The sequence below is a fragment of the Oryctolagus cuniculus genome, chromosome 2 (assembly GCF_051225735.1).
Source record: "Oryctolagus cuniculus isolate XC-2025 breed Fujian yellow rabbit chromosome 2, ASM5122573v1, whole genome shotgun sequence".
Lineage (NCBI taxonomy): Eukaryota > Metazoa > Chordata > Mammalia > Lagomorpha > Leporidae > Oryctolagus > Oryctolagus cuniculus.
Genome location: NC_142868.1, coordinates 59249181 through 59264137, shown reverse-complemented (window position 1 = coordinate 59264137; position 14957 = coordinate 59249181).

Here is a 14957-nt window from a genome sequence, read left to right as displayed (position 1 = left end):
GGCTAATCCTCTGCCTTGCGGAGCCGGCACACCGGGTTCTAGTCCCAGTTGGGGCTCGGGCGCCGGATTCTGTCCCGGTTGCCCCTCTTCCAGGCCAGCTCTCTGCTGTGGCCCGGGAGTGCAGTGGAGGATGGCCCAGGTACTTGGGCCCTGCACCCCATGGGAGACCAGGATAAGTACCTGGCTCCTGCCATCGGATCAGTGTGGTGCGCCAGCCGCAGCGCGCCGGCCGCGGCTGCCATTGGAAGGTGAACCAATGGCAAAGGAAGATCTTTCTCTCTGTCTCTCTCTCTCTCACTGTCCACTCTGCCTGTCAAGAAAAAAAGAAAAAGAAAAAAAGAAACTATCCAACAATAGAATCTCCTATAGCAAAGCTTCCCAAATAGTAAGATAAGTCTACCTTCCTGTCTATAATCATCTAGAAAATTTGTTAATGAAAGTTTCTTTAGATGTTGAATGTTGGTCTGTACCTTTTTTGAGTGTTGTGAGCTGAATAAAAATTGTTAATAAAATTAACAAGTGAAAACAGACCTTAATAACACAGTCCTACTCAGAGTAAGGGGCAGACAAAAATGCAGACAGCATGCGCAAGAGAAGAGTAAATTCTGAAGAACGCCTATCTAGTCTGAGTCATAAAAGGTGACTTTCTTACGTGTTTCCTAACACCTGCTGAAATGTACATTTTAGTGTTTCCGTACATTGTAAATGAATGAATAAACACATGTTACATCATCTATCGACAGTTGGCTTCATGTTGACAAGTCTTCAATATCTGATCTAAGAAATGTATATACATACATACATATATAAATTTATATAACAGTTAACAATGTGTATTCTCTTATGGAGTTGTTCAAATAAGATTTTATTCACACATTCTTTAAAATGTTTCATATCTTATTTAGAAGTACTATATGACTATAGTCAATGTTGCAGTGTTTAAAGGTTAAGTAGAAGTTAGTACATTGAGAGTAGTAAGTAACACAAGTTATTAAGGGAAATGATGTTTGAAATAAGAAAGGTTTGTATCTTCCCAAAACCACCATGGTAAAAAGAGTGAGAAGTTTAAAAGAGTGAGAAATTATGCAATGAATGGAAACAATGGATTCTCTCAAGTCTAGTAATGATTTCTTTTGAGTAAGTAAATCAGCAGATGGCCTAGGCTATGCTGTTATTATGGTTTAATCATAGTGGTTTAAACAGTAATGATATATTTCTCTTTCATTTCATATGTCCATTCTGGGTGAGCCAAGACTCCCCTCAACACTGCCTTCATTCGGGCTAATAGGACATATACTCTATGCAGTATGACTGGAAATCAGTACAGAGAAAAAGAGAAGGCACAAACACTTGTGGACTGACTCATAAAGGTTTTAGTCCAGAAACTATAGGATTTAGTTCATAAGAGCTCATCTGTCAAAACAACGTCAAGGCAGCCAGGAAGTATAATGCGATCCAAGTGCCCAGAAGTGAAGACAACTGACTATTTGATGTACAGTACTAATGACTATAATAGTCTAATATTTCTGTGCCTCGCCCTCTAATTAGAAAAACATATAACCTTCAATACCTACAATATACAAGTGACACTATGTCTCCATTTATCCAGAAATGTTTCCTCATGGCCTAAAAAATCTGTGTCCCAGACAAATTACCACCCAACCCCAACCCTAATATGCAGTGGTAGAACAGGATAGATAAGTGTAACTATCAGGAAAGGAGTTTAATGGGAAGCATAGAAAAGGCTCTGGGCTGTAGGAATTATAAAACCATGCTGGACAGCTGGCACTGTGGCTCAATAGGCTAATCCTCCGCCTGCAGCCCTGGCACATCAGGTTCTAGTCCCGGTCGGGGCGCCGGATTCTGTCCCATTTGCTCCTCTTCCTGTCCAGCTTTCTGCTGTGGCCTGGGAGAGCAGTGGAGGATGGCCCAAGTCCTTGGGCCCTGCACCTGCATGCACCTGGCTCCTGGCTTCGGATCAGCACAGTGCGCCAGCCGCAGCAGCCATTGAGGGGTGAACCAGCGGAAAAGGAAGATCTTTCTCTCTGTCTCTCTCTCTCACTGTCCACTCTGTCAAAAAAAAAATGCTAGAAAAATGTCATGAGGGCCCATTACACAGGGAAAATGGAGAATGGCTCTTTTTAGACTAATTCTGGTTACAGTATTACAAATAAAGCCAGTTAATATATGCAAAACTAAATTTGTTGTAATTTCATCTATTAATTCTTGATCAGGCAAATATTTTTAGGTACATGTCCATGATTCCTTTGATTCTCCCAAAAGTGCTTTGATTACTTATTCCTTTGTTATCACCTTCCTCTGATCATATCTGAATTACAATTGAAACTATAATGGGAAATCCTCATTGTAGGTTAACCAGATTTCTTAGCCTGTTCTCAGTCTTGCAGAAAGTTAGAGATTGTTAAATTTGAACTAAAACTGCTCCCACATATTTAAGTTCAGCTTCAAGGTTTCTCCATACTTAATTTCTCCATAACTTAATTTGTAAGCAGGTTAAAATATACTCTTTTCCAAGTATCTGAGTCTCAGATAATAATCACAAGTGACCAACTATTCAAAACATGTCCAAATAAGACAGGTGAGAACTCTAACCAGTCAGATCATCTCTGTACCTTACTACTGTTTTCTGTAATCACCTCTGTTTCCCCAGCCATAAATAAAACCTGTCCAGGTAGTAGAGCAAACATCCTAAGCCACTTTTGGCATTAGATCTTGCCAGTTTCTAGAATCACAAATACAGTTAGTTAAGATCTGCAAAACTATATTTGTTGTAATTTTGTCTTTTAGCAGTACAAAATTCACTTTAATTCTTGAAGAGGCATCTATTTTTTGGTCTATACCCATGATTCCTTTAAATGCTCCTAAAATCTTAGCAACTTTAAAAATCTGCTCAATCAGTTACACAGTAGCCACAGCCAAAATCCTATCTAAAAATTTCTTATATTCACAATATTTGTGTTTACCCCAAGATTTTTCTCTCTTTCAACTTAATTACAGACTTTTGGCTAATGAGGTTGATGTGGGAGATTCATACTTTAAGTCTCTGTTCCCTGGTTAATTTCATCCAGTTGGAAGGACTTATGGCGTGCTACCTTAGTCCATTCAAAGTTTTTTTTATTAAAATTTTTTTTTATTATTTATTTGAGTGATAGAGTTGCAGACAGTGAGAGAGAGGGAGACAGAGAGAAAGGTCTTCTATCCACTGGTTCACTTCCCAGATGGCTGCAATGGCTGGAGCTGGTCTGATTGGAAGCCAGGAACCAGGAGTTTCTTCTGAGTTTCCCATGCAGTTACATCTTCCACTGCTTTCTCAGGCCATGATAGAGAGCTGGATTGAAATAGGAGCAACTGGGACTATAACTGGCACCTATATGGGATACTGGCACTGCAAGTGGAGGATTAGCCTACTGTGCCACAGCGCTGGTTCCCATTCAAAGGTTTTAGTAATGATATTAGCCTTCATTTGATCCTGAAGCCTAAATTACATAATCAGCTTTTGTCGCTTGATGTAGTTTTGCCTGCAATCTCAGAATGTCTCTTGCGAAACTTTTGTTTTATCACAGCTTTTAATTGACTTTTACAGATTGTCCTGGGAATTTTTAGAGGCATTCCAAATATCCAAAATTCCAGATGTAGAATTTCCTTTTTACATTGTATGGTAGCAACGAATATTAATAGTTCTGATACTACTGGGTATCTGTCACTGCCTATTTGTTCAGCAGCAAGAAGAGGTGAAAATGACCAGAAATAAATTTCAGTTTCTATGCTAATGGATATATAGATTTATTCCCTTGTAGCAGGAACCCCTAAACCTTCCAAGGCCACGGCTGTGGGGATAGAAAGGAAATATTTTTTTAAATTCCTGCTAAGAATAATCTTATGTGGAGCACTACTCAAGTGCATAAGCATTCTCCAAAGGGATTATGATGTCAGTACATCCGAGCAGACAAGGAAAGCAAATCTCTGTGATATGTACCTATTCCCATGAGAACAAATCATTCATTTTCCCTCAAGGAAGGAAGCCCAAATAATTAACTTGCCATCAGATGGTTGGATACTAATCCATTTCTCTCCATTACCCCTATGATGCCATGCTAGAGCTCTATATTGGTGTCTGCTGTGGGCAAATGGAGCACTCAGCATGAAGTAGCTCCCCATCAGTTACAAAGAGGGAAATTTTGTGCTCTTGAGATTACTTATAGCTCAAATTCAGGCTTTTGGGCCTATTTATCTTCATTGAACATTGCAGATGTGGCTGGAAAGAAGTTTTCTGGCATTTAGAAGATGAGTTCCCTTGTTCACCAGATTATTGAAAGTGACTTATCGAGCCATTCAAGGTTCATTATGTGGTATAAATTCATATCTCAGATTATTTTTCCTACAAAACAATGTGGATCACCAGGTATATTCTCAAAATAATTGATAATGGGACAATTTCCTTTCATAGCCATCCATTGAAGTCATTCTTAATAGGTCTTTAATACCTGTATCTATTTGTAACTGACAATGTACAGATTCATGAAAAATAAAAGATCTATATCTATAATCTTTGTTTTCCTTTTCAGACTCCTCATCATACTACTCATAAAGAATTTCTCATTAAGTTACTTATATGCATTGAGGAAAACAAAATACAGCAAAAATAGATCTAGGATAATTTTTGTGCAATTTTTTTTCTCTATATTCTTGTCTCTCTTGGAATCTGTCTCATATATATCATTCCCATTTAATAATGGAATTCTGATGCTTGTGTTCAGTATTATGGTTTGGTAAATTATACCCAGTTAGTGACCTTTGGTAAATTATACCAAGTAGGCAGCCAACTAAATAACTGGTGGGGAGAAATCTGTTATGTTAGCAGAAATCTACATTAACACAGTAGCAACTCACAGCATTTCACCTATTTCCCAGAATTGAGCAAGCTCATGCGTCAGACCCCAAGAGTCTGTTATTAAGTGAGTCAATGTCTCTTGGAGGGAGGATCCTATAATGCACCTCAAATATATGCTCTAAATTTTTTCCATGCCTTTACTAGCAGGAAGATAGATATTTACCAGAATAACTGTGAAGTAGAGAATGGTAAATACCCAGATATTCCAAGAGTTTTTCAATATTAGTGTTGAATTTATGTTAATACATGGTGATTCAACACATCACCATGGGACTTTGGTGGAAAAGGGGTGAATAAACTGGTGATATTGGAAGTTAACTGGCAAGTACACTTAAAGTCATCTTACAATGTCCCTGAGAGTCCATGGAAATGTATTTGATTATTTTTTTCAGTTTACAAAAGCTGAGTTGGAATAGATAGACTTACCACCAGGTAGAATTTTCACATTTCTTCCTTATAGATAAAGGGCTGTCTATGAAGCAAGAGACAATGGAAGCCATTATCTCCTAAGGTTAAAGGCTGAAATGGAGAGATTAGTTTTCTCAGAGCCCAATGGAAAGCAGAACCAAGTAGCAGATGCTAGCACTAGGGAGGGAAGAAAGCAGGAAGAGAACAGAAGAAAGTTTGTATATTTATCCCATTCCTGATCTCCAGTGTGACTCCAAATGTGTGTGCCAACCAGAACCACACAGTTATGCAGTCTGGTTTCATGCATTGAACAGGGTTCAGCTCCCTGAGCACAGAAGATGGTAAAGAATGATGGAAAATGGACAACTTATAGAATTGAAGTTTGCCTATCATTCCTTTTGGTCAACAATTTTATTTGCAGGATCCAGTGATCTAATGTAAGTTTGTCCTTCAAAAAAGTTTTTCCCTCTGGGTTAGACAAACCTGCAAATTTTAGATTAAAATTTTCTTGATCTGCTCCCTGATGGAAGAGAAAAAGTAACAATAAAAGCAATACCCCAGGAAAGGCTCTTGCTTTCTTTCAACAGAAAACCATTACTTTATTTGAATATTTTTTATTGTAGCTGAATGTCCATTCCTTCTTAAAGCTGTCTATTGTTTTACATTTCAATCATGCAAGAATAAGCTTGAGACCACAACATTCTCAAGATAAAGCCGGGGGGCAGCAGTGGGGGAGGAGTGGTGCACTGTGGCATCCCTTATAGGCACTGGTTTGAGTCCCGACAACTCCACTTCCCATCCAGCTCTCTGCTGTGGCCTGGGAAAGAAGTAGAAAATGGCCAAGTCCTTGGGCCCCTGAATCCATGTGGGAGACCCGGAGGAAGCTCCTGGCTCCTGGCTTTAGATCGGTGCAGCTCCAGCCAGTTGCGGCCATTTGGAGAGTGAATCAGTGGATAGAAGATTTCACTCTATCTCTCTCTGCCTCTGCTTCTCTGTTATTCTGCTTTTCAAAATAAGTAAATCTTTTTTTTTTAAGATAAAACCATAGTTCTTTTTTAGAAGATTTTTTTTAAAAGATAAACCATATATTTTTTAGATTTATTTATTTATTTGAAAGTGTTACACAGAGAAAGGAGAAGCCAAGAGAGGTCTTCCATGCGCTGGTTTACTCCCCAAATGGCTGCAACGGCCAGAGATGCGTGGATCCAAAGCCAGGAGCCAGGAGCTTCCTCCAGGTCTTCCCATGCATGTGCAGGGACCCAACCACTTGGGCCATCTTCTACTGCTTTCCCTGGCTATAGCAGAGAGCTGGCTCGGAAGTGGAGCAGCCAGGACAGGAACCAATGCCCATATAGGATGCCGGCACTGCAGGTGGCAGCTTTACCCCCTATGCTACAGCACCGGACCCATAGTTCTCTTTTATATTCATATTCTGCCTCCCTACCATACTGTTTTTGCTGTGATTTAAAGAAATGTAGAGGTTTAAAGGGCTAGAATGTATACTTCCTAAATAAACAAAGTATAGAACAGTATCGTTAAATTATTTTCTATTTGTATAACTACTTCAAAACAATTATGTTTAGCATTAAATGATATAGTGATCATTTTTACTTTTCTTTTTTTTTTAACATACAAAGCAGGGCAAACAAGATGATGTGGATATTTTGGTCAAATGTAATCTCTGGGATTCTGTATCAAACTAAAAATGATGTGTTTTTAGCCAGGAAATTTCTTAAATTTGTCAGGTAATAGAGATCGCCATTCAAGTTATGTATTGGACACAGATTGATTTTCTCTGGTCAATGTGTAGATACTGTGATACCCCAAAATTAAAACTGACTGTCTGTAGAAGACAATGTAGAAGACAGATAGTTTAACATGAAAAATAAAGAAAACATTCCAAGGTATTCCCTGGAGTTTGACCAAATCTTCCTGGGGCACTAAGAGAATTCAGCATGCCGCTACTTGTTAATTAAAAACATATGGGTTAAGAATTTTGAAAAAAAAAAAAAAAAAAAACTTCTAGTGACAGAGTACGCAGCAAAGTGAGAATTGGATTTGCAATCAGAAGACTCCAGTTTAAGTGAGGTTCTGCCCTTGATGACATTACTGAGTCAATAAGAAATATACTCTTATTTTTGTGTAATGGAAAAGGACATATATGACATTTTACTTATATTTGGCTATGATTAAAAATAGTAATGCATTTGAGAAATGTGTTGTCAACTCAATACTAAATGCAAGGGTTACGTGTTTTTATTTACAAATTAATAGAAGTAACAAAAGGGTCAGGGCTCTTGTATAGTGCATGTTTACAGATGAGAAGATGGAGATTTGATAGGTTATACAACATTTAGAGTTACACGTGGAAAAAGAGTAAAAACATAAGTTTCTGCAAATCACCTTTTTTAGTTTATTCATTTTTAATGTAGAGAGAACAGATTTAATATTGTTCATAGATATAATTCTAGAATATAATATTTCTCTTCTCCCTCACTCTCCCCTTTTCTTTCTTTCTTTCTTTCTTTCTTTCTTTCTTTCTTTCTTTCTTTCTTTCTTCCTTTCTTCCTTTCTTTCTCTTTCTTTTTCATCTTTCTTTCTTTCTTTCTTTCTCTTTTTTCTTTTATTATTTCTATTTCTTTCCTTTTAATTTGTGAGAACACATATTTTTAATTTACATTACAAAGTGAACTCTTTAGTGAAAATCACCTTTTTATAAAACTTTGGGAGATATGAGAGAAGAATGTTTTTGAAAGCCATGGTCTGTGAAAGACTTGATTCAGAATATATAGATATTGGTTAAAAGTGCAAATTCATGGACTTCAGCCAAATAACTAAGTTATAATCATTGAGAATTGGGCGTAATTTTTTTAAAAAATTTCAAAGTGACTTGTTTGTGGTGCTCCAATAATCAAGGATTGTTCTTTTATAGAGAATATTAAAGTGTATCAGTCAACATTTAGCTCTGATGATTGAATATTTGTATGTATTTGGATATTCCATTGACTTTATTCGGTATCTGTTACGGAAGGTTAAATGTTTCCATAATTTACAAATATGTAATACCATGTTGGGGAAATATAAAAATAAAGTCTACATACATAGTGTAAGAACAAAAAAGAGCTGTGATAAAGGCTTTGCCTTGTGAGTGGTGCACTTACACATATCCTTCAGCAGAGGGCGAGATGCATCCCTCTGAAATGCTCATGCCTTTACAAGTTCAAAAATATCCTAGATTGATTTTCCCCCAAGTGAGACACGTGCATTTCCTGCAGAACAGTTATTATTGTTAGAAGGAAATAACATAAATCTTATTTTTTTCGAAGGTAAAAAATAACCTTTACAGGCCTTCTCAAGTGTTTGGTACCTATAAAAAGTGTTTGTGTCTACATGCTGATCCTTCTATGAGTTCTACTGCTATCTTGTGTTATAACATCTCCAACACCCATGTCCCTGCTTATTATAATACTGTGTGAAATCTGTGTTCTTTCCAATGTCAGTGTTTGGCTGTATATGGGGAAAGAAAGAACATAGAGTGGAAGAAAAATGCAGATACTAATGTGGTTACATAGTTCTGGCTTTGCTGTCAATCAGGGCTCAGTTTCTAATAGCGAAATATTAGCTGTGTGGCCTTGGAAATACTACTTAATATTCCTCAACTCACTTTCCTAATTAAATTTTAGATAAAAATCACATATTTAACTGAATTAGTGTGAAATTGAAATAATTTGTGTAAATTCACACAGTACAAGCAGCATATAAATAAATGTTTAGTTTTCCTTTCATCCTTGCTGAAAACAGCCATCCTTTTATGCTTTCCACTGTATCACTCTGATCACTAGAATAACTTTAATTAACATTTTTGTGGACCTACTATAAACAAACATTTTTGCACTAATATTTAATAACTATCAGTTCTTTAATAACCACTGAAGAATTTCACATTAAAAACTCTTTGTCATGTTAATAATGATGTCATAGTTCAATGAGATACAATCATCTTGTACAAAATCATTCTGCATGGAAGGAATTGTGATCCTCATTTTGGATATGGACTCATGTGTCCGTGATGCAAGTGACAACCAAGAGACACAACTACTCATACTGTACAGTGGAGCTGGAGTTTGGACTCAATTCTCTCTTCATCCAAAGTGTGTGTTTCTGCTATATCACATCAATGTTCAGTCTAAGGTCAGATTAAAATCATTTTCCCCCTCAAATGTATTACTTTTTCTCTATTTCCTGTTTTTGGAAGTGGAATCATAATTCACCTTTTCATCAAAGAAGGAAATCTGGAAATTCTTATCTCCCACCTCCAATCACTAACATTTCTTTATTTACACTCTTCATATTTTTTAATTTCCCCCTGATACTTAGCCTTATAACTTCTACCCTAGAAAATGAAGGATTTCATTATCTTAAACTTGAATGAAAAAAGTAAGATATTTTTGGGAATCCAGACTTATCCCATGACTTCATCCATGTTAATGCTTCCAAAATGATCTTCTGAAAATTCACATTTATATTTGATTTATAACTATTTCCCAAGTGATCACTGTTCTTGTGCCTGTCTATCTGAGTCTCAGATCCTGGCTTTGTCTTGTAAATTTTTGCAAACTCAAGTACCATGTTCTATTTCTTAACAGGTGCTTTTGATGACCCTGTTTTTTAAACTTGCTATGACCACTTCCTTTGTTTTCCCGGCAAATACCACCATGAGTTCAAGACTCACTTAAATGTTACATCCTGTATGGACAGTTTGTTAACCTCCAGTTAGAAATATACAACTCTCCCCTTTGCCCCATTGTACTGGAGAGGCCTGGATCACAGCACCAAGAATGTTGCTATTGCTTGTTTAATGTCTCCTCTCCTGGCATGCTGCACCTTCCTCATGGTTAGGGATGGTAATTTGGTTAGTCTTTACTTTCTAACAATTAGTGCAGGCACTAAGTAAGTGTTTACTTGAACAGTAAATAAGTGAGTGAGTGGATAACACACCATTTTTGCTGGGATAAGGTAGCTGAGAGGCCAGAGGCTTCAAGAAAGCTTTGTAACACAATCAGGATAAGACAAGGTCTCCTATAGAGACAAGCCTGTGTAGGTAATTTAACAATGTCAAACTTAGTTGATAAGTTAAATCTTGTTTTCTTCCACTCCGCACCCCTCCCCACCCCGGTCACTGCTGTTATTCCATGGGAATGAGAGTCTAATTACTGGACTAAATAAAATCACTTTGATATTATTTTTGTGGCCGTTGAAATGGTAAATGTCTTGAGTGGAAACTGAACATTCCTACAAATTCTATTGGAGAAATATCCCAACTTCATAGACAACCATGAGGGGATCACTGTGAATGTTTATCTCACAAACCTCAGCTTAGAAAAGCCAGCTAGGAAGATTGAGGTGGGTATCTTACTTGTTCCTTTAAGGAATGCCCATTTTAACTACTTCAGTAAAAATGGAAAATAAAAATGAATACCAGAGGGCTCTGCTAAATGACAAAAAAAAACTTGCTGGTTTAGTTATGACTGCTTTCAACTGAATATAAAACCAATTGACTGCCAGGGCTTATTCAATGAAAGTTTTGTTCTTCTCAGACCTTTGGTACTAAGGGGGAGGTAGCTTAGGCGTGGTAATCAGTTCCATTAAGTTATCAGTGACTTAGTTCCCTTTCTCCTCCTTCTGCCTCATCCTTGGTATATGCTTTCTGTTTCAGTGGTCATGACTGTTGTAACTCTAGGCAACATGTGGCCACCATAGACAGGAAGAAAGGCGAAGAACAAAGGAAATGACATATGGTCACCAAATCTGCCTCCTTTTACTCTTTTTTAGGTTTACCCTGTAAACTTTTTCTTTTATTAGCCACAGTGACTGCAAGACAACATGTAAGGAATAGCTTTTGGGGAACAAATCATGGCTCCTTTAGATAATAAATTGACCATCACAAGGGGTAGGTGTTTATCCAAGCAGTTAAGATGGCTGTATCTTAAATTGGGATACTTGGGTTCATATCCTAGTTTAGATCCTGATTGTAGCTTCCTACTAATCAAGACCCTGGAAGAAGTAGTGATAGCTTAAGGAATTTGGTTCCTACAGTCCATATGGGGGACTTGGATTGAGTTCCCAGATCTCACCTTGGCTTATCACAGCCCCTGCCATTGAAGGAAAATTAGGAGTAAACCAGCCAATGGGAGCCGTCTTGCTCCCTCTGCATAGAGAGATGTAGATGTACATGTAGATGTAGATGTACTTGTACATGTAGATATAGATATCTCTGTACTTCTCAAATAAATAAATAAATATGCGCTTTAGGTTACTAATGCTTTAAATTAAAAAAAAAAAGGGAGCAATTGGCTATCCTAAATCTATGTTTTACCTGGGCAAGTAAAAAAGATGAAAGCATGGCTTTGCTATAACTTAATGACATTTTGTTTGTCATGATCTAAGGAAGGGACACTGAAGAAATGTATAAGGAATATCTATCTCCTCTTAACTAATCTCTAGTTTCTCTACCTTGCATTTCCCCCATTCCAGTACCTGCTCTAATCTACTAGAAAAGTAATCTTTCTAAAATACCTTCTGATTGTGTCACTGCCCTCCCTAAATCTCCCTTGTGAAGGCTTTACATCTATTTGGCTTGCATGACTTTTCAGTGCTCTTTATTATTTGGTTCCTTCCCCTACTGTAGATCTGGCCAAAGTGAAAATCATTCAGACCCACTGACTTTCCTTGTCCCTCTCTGGTCTCTGGACATTTGGGAATGTAGTTCAATTTGCTTGGAAAATTCTTTAATCCATTCCACCTTTTTGCCTGAATATTCTCAGAAAAGATGTTGCTTTCTTCTGGAAAATTCCCCTGTCTCCTGCATTCTGTGGTCTTCCTCATATCTTCCGAACACTTTGCTTCACTTGCATTCCCATATCACAATCCCCACTATATGTGCCTGCATCTCCCTGTAGAATAGAATATACATTTTATGAATCATTTATTATTTTTCACAAATGTGGTACCATTTGCCTAGTACTGCTAATGGCACATAATAATTACTCAAATAAATGTTTGCTTTATGAGCAAGAAAACCTATATTTATAAAACCATATATATTTTTTTCAATTCTTCTCTTAGTTCAAGATTATGAAAAACTGAAATAATTGTAGATGGGAACTGGGAAAAGATGTGACTATATTTCTCCATTCTTTATTTTAATGACTAAAGCATAGATTTTCTGATGCTTTTCCTATACATTTATATCTTCATGACTTTCTTTTTGTGACTCTTCTTTGTTTGCTCATCAAGGCTACCTTTGATGTTTATTGAAAAAATTTAAAATATTTATTTATGTATTTATTTTAAAGGCAGAGAGAGACAGAGAGGTCTTCTACTCGCTGGTTCACTCTCCAGATGCTTGCAACAACCAGACCAATGCCAGGAGCCTCCCACATAGGTGACAGGGATCTGAGTACTTGGGTCATCATCTGCTGCCTTCCCAAGCATATGAGCAGAAAGCTGGTAGCCAAGATACAAAGAAACACTCTTATATGGGATGTGGGCATCTCAAGTGGGAGCTTAATCCATTGCACCAAAGTGCCTGACCTGTTGGCGTTTTTATTTCTTTGGTTTTTAATTTATTTTGGAATGCAGTTATACAGGGAGGGAGGGAAGGAGGGATGGAGGAAGAGAGAGAGAGAGAGCCGACGCTGTGGCTCACTTGGCTAATCCTCTGCTTGCGGCGCCAGCATCCCATATGGGCTTCGGGTTCTAGTTCTGGTGGCTCCTCTTCCAGTCCAGCTCTCTGCTGTGACCTGGGAAGGCAGGATGGCCCAAGTGCTTCGGTGCCTGCACCCTTGTGGGAGACCAGGAAGAGGCACCTGGCTCCTAGCTTCGGATCAGCATAGCGCTGGCCGTGACGGCCATTTGGAGGTTAACCAATGGAAGGAAGACCTTTCTCTCTGTCTCTCTCTCTCACTGTCTATAACTCTACCTGTCAGAGAGAGAGAGAGAGAGAGAGAGAGAGAGAGAATCTCTTCCATCTTCTGGTTTAGTCTCCAAATCCAAATGCCTGCAACAGCCAGGGCTGGGTCAAGCCAGGAGCTAGGAACTCAATCTGAGTCTCTTAGGTAGGTAGCAAGGACCCAAGTACTCCCAAGAACTTGAGTCAACCCCTGCTGCCTTCCAGGATGTGCCTCAGCAGGAAGCTGGAATCAAAAAACTCAAAATCAAAAAACAAAGTCAAGCACTCCAGTATGAAATGTGTGGATTTCCAGTGATGTCTCAACTGTTGTTCCAAATGCCTACCCCTATTTAAATCAATTTGACCTATAAACAAAGTTTAGTGGAAATATAGTTGGAGTGCAGAATGTGATTTCTCTCAAGTGCATATTCCCCTTCTGTATAGTGCTTCCCATCTGCATCTGGCTGGGCAGTCCATTGCTGCTCAGGGTGTTCCCTGAGAAGCAGTGGTATTTTTGTAGTTGTATATAGTCGAGGTATATATATATACACACACACACATATATATGTATATACATATATATATATATATATATATATATACACACCTTATGGAAGAAATAAAACAAAGAGATTTTACTTGAATTGACAGTATCTCCCAGAAACAAAATTTATACTTGTGTTTTGAAATGGGAGAGATAAAATAAGAAAGCATTGGAATTAAACTTTTAGAGCAATTGAAAGATAGTTATCAATAGCAATGTTAAATTTAGTGCTTGCTGTTAGCAATAAATATTAGAAACTGAGTTAAACAACTTCATTAAACAAATGGCAATTGGTGTATCTCATTGAACTCTCAGAACAATTACTGTTCTTTAGAAGAACCTCAAGCTGAGAATACAGAAAGAATATAGGAATCTCTGGGCCCTGCTTCTGTGCTGAATGCTAACTCCTGGCCCATCCTGAACTGAGTGCTGCAATCTGAGACTGCTGAGCTATCATGTGCTGCCCTTCCCAAGTTGCTTTGGGAGATAACTTGATTTCACCTCTGGATTGGACCTCTGATCCAATCAGCCTGGGCTCACCATGCAGCAAGACCAACCACACATGAGCTAGAGTATACCTTCATGATGTAGAGAACAGTAAGCAGAGCCTTTTAGAAAAGCATTTCATGCGACATGATATATTGCCTCGTCTCAAAATGTCTTCATCATAGCAAAGACAGTACAATTCTAGGTTCTTCCCAGATGCCACCTCATTTAGGAGGCTTTCTTATAATCCTCTCAGCCTAATTAATATTTTTCTATCACCTATTTATATCTATGTGTCGCATCAATCATGTCACTTGGCATGTTGCTTATGTCTCATACAACTAAATAGAAGACCCTATATACAACAGATATTCAGTTATTTGTTGATAATAAAAATAAAATTTATAGTACCATCCAAACAGCCTTGAAGTATGAGAACATGGATTTGGATACTTTTCTTAGTTCCATTCCTGTTAGCAAGTATGACTGAATTATTTACTTCCTTTAGGTTTTTTTTTTTTTTTTATCTTCTTAACACATAAGACCAGTTTAAGTATGTACTAATTGCCTTTGCCCTCCCAGGGTTCACTGTTTCTGCTTCTGGTGGGAGCAGCGTTTTTTCCATCATAAAACAACTCCTCTGAGCTCTCAGTTTC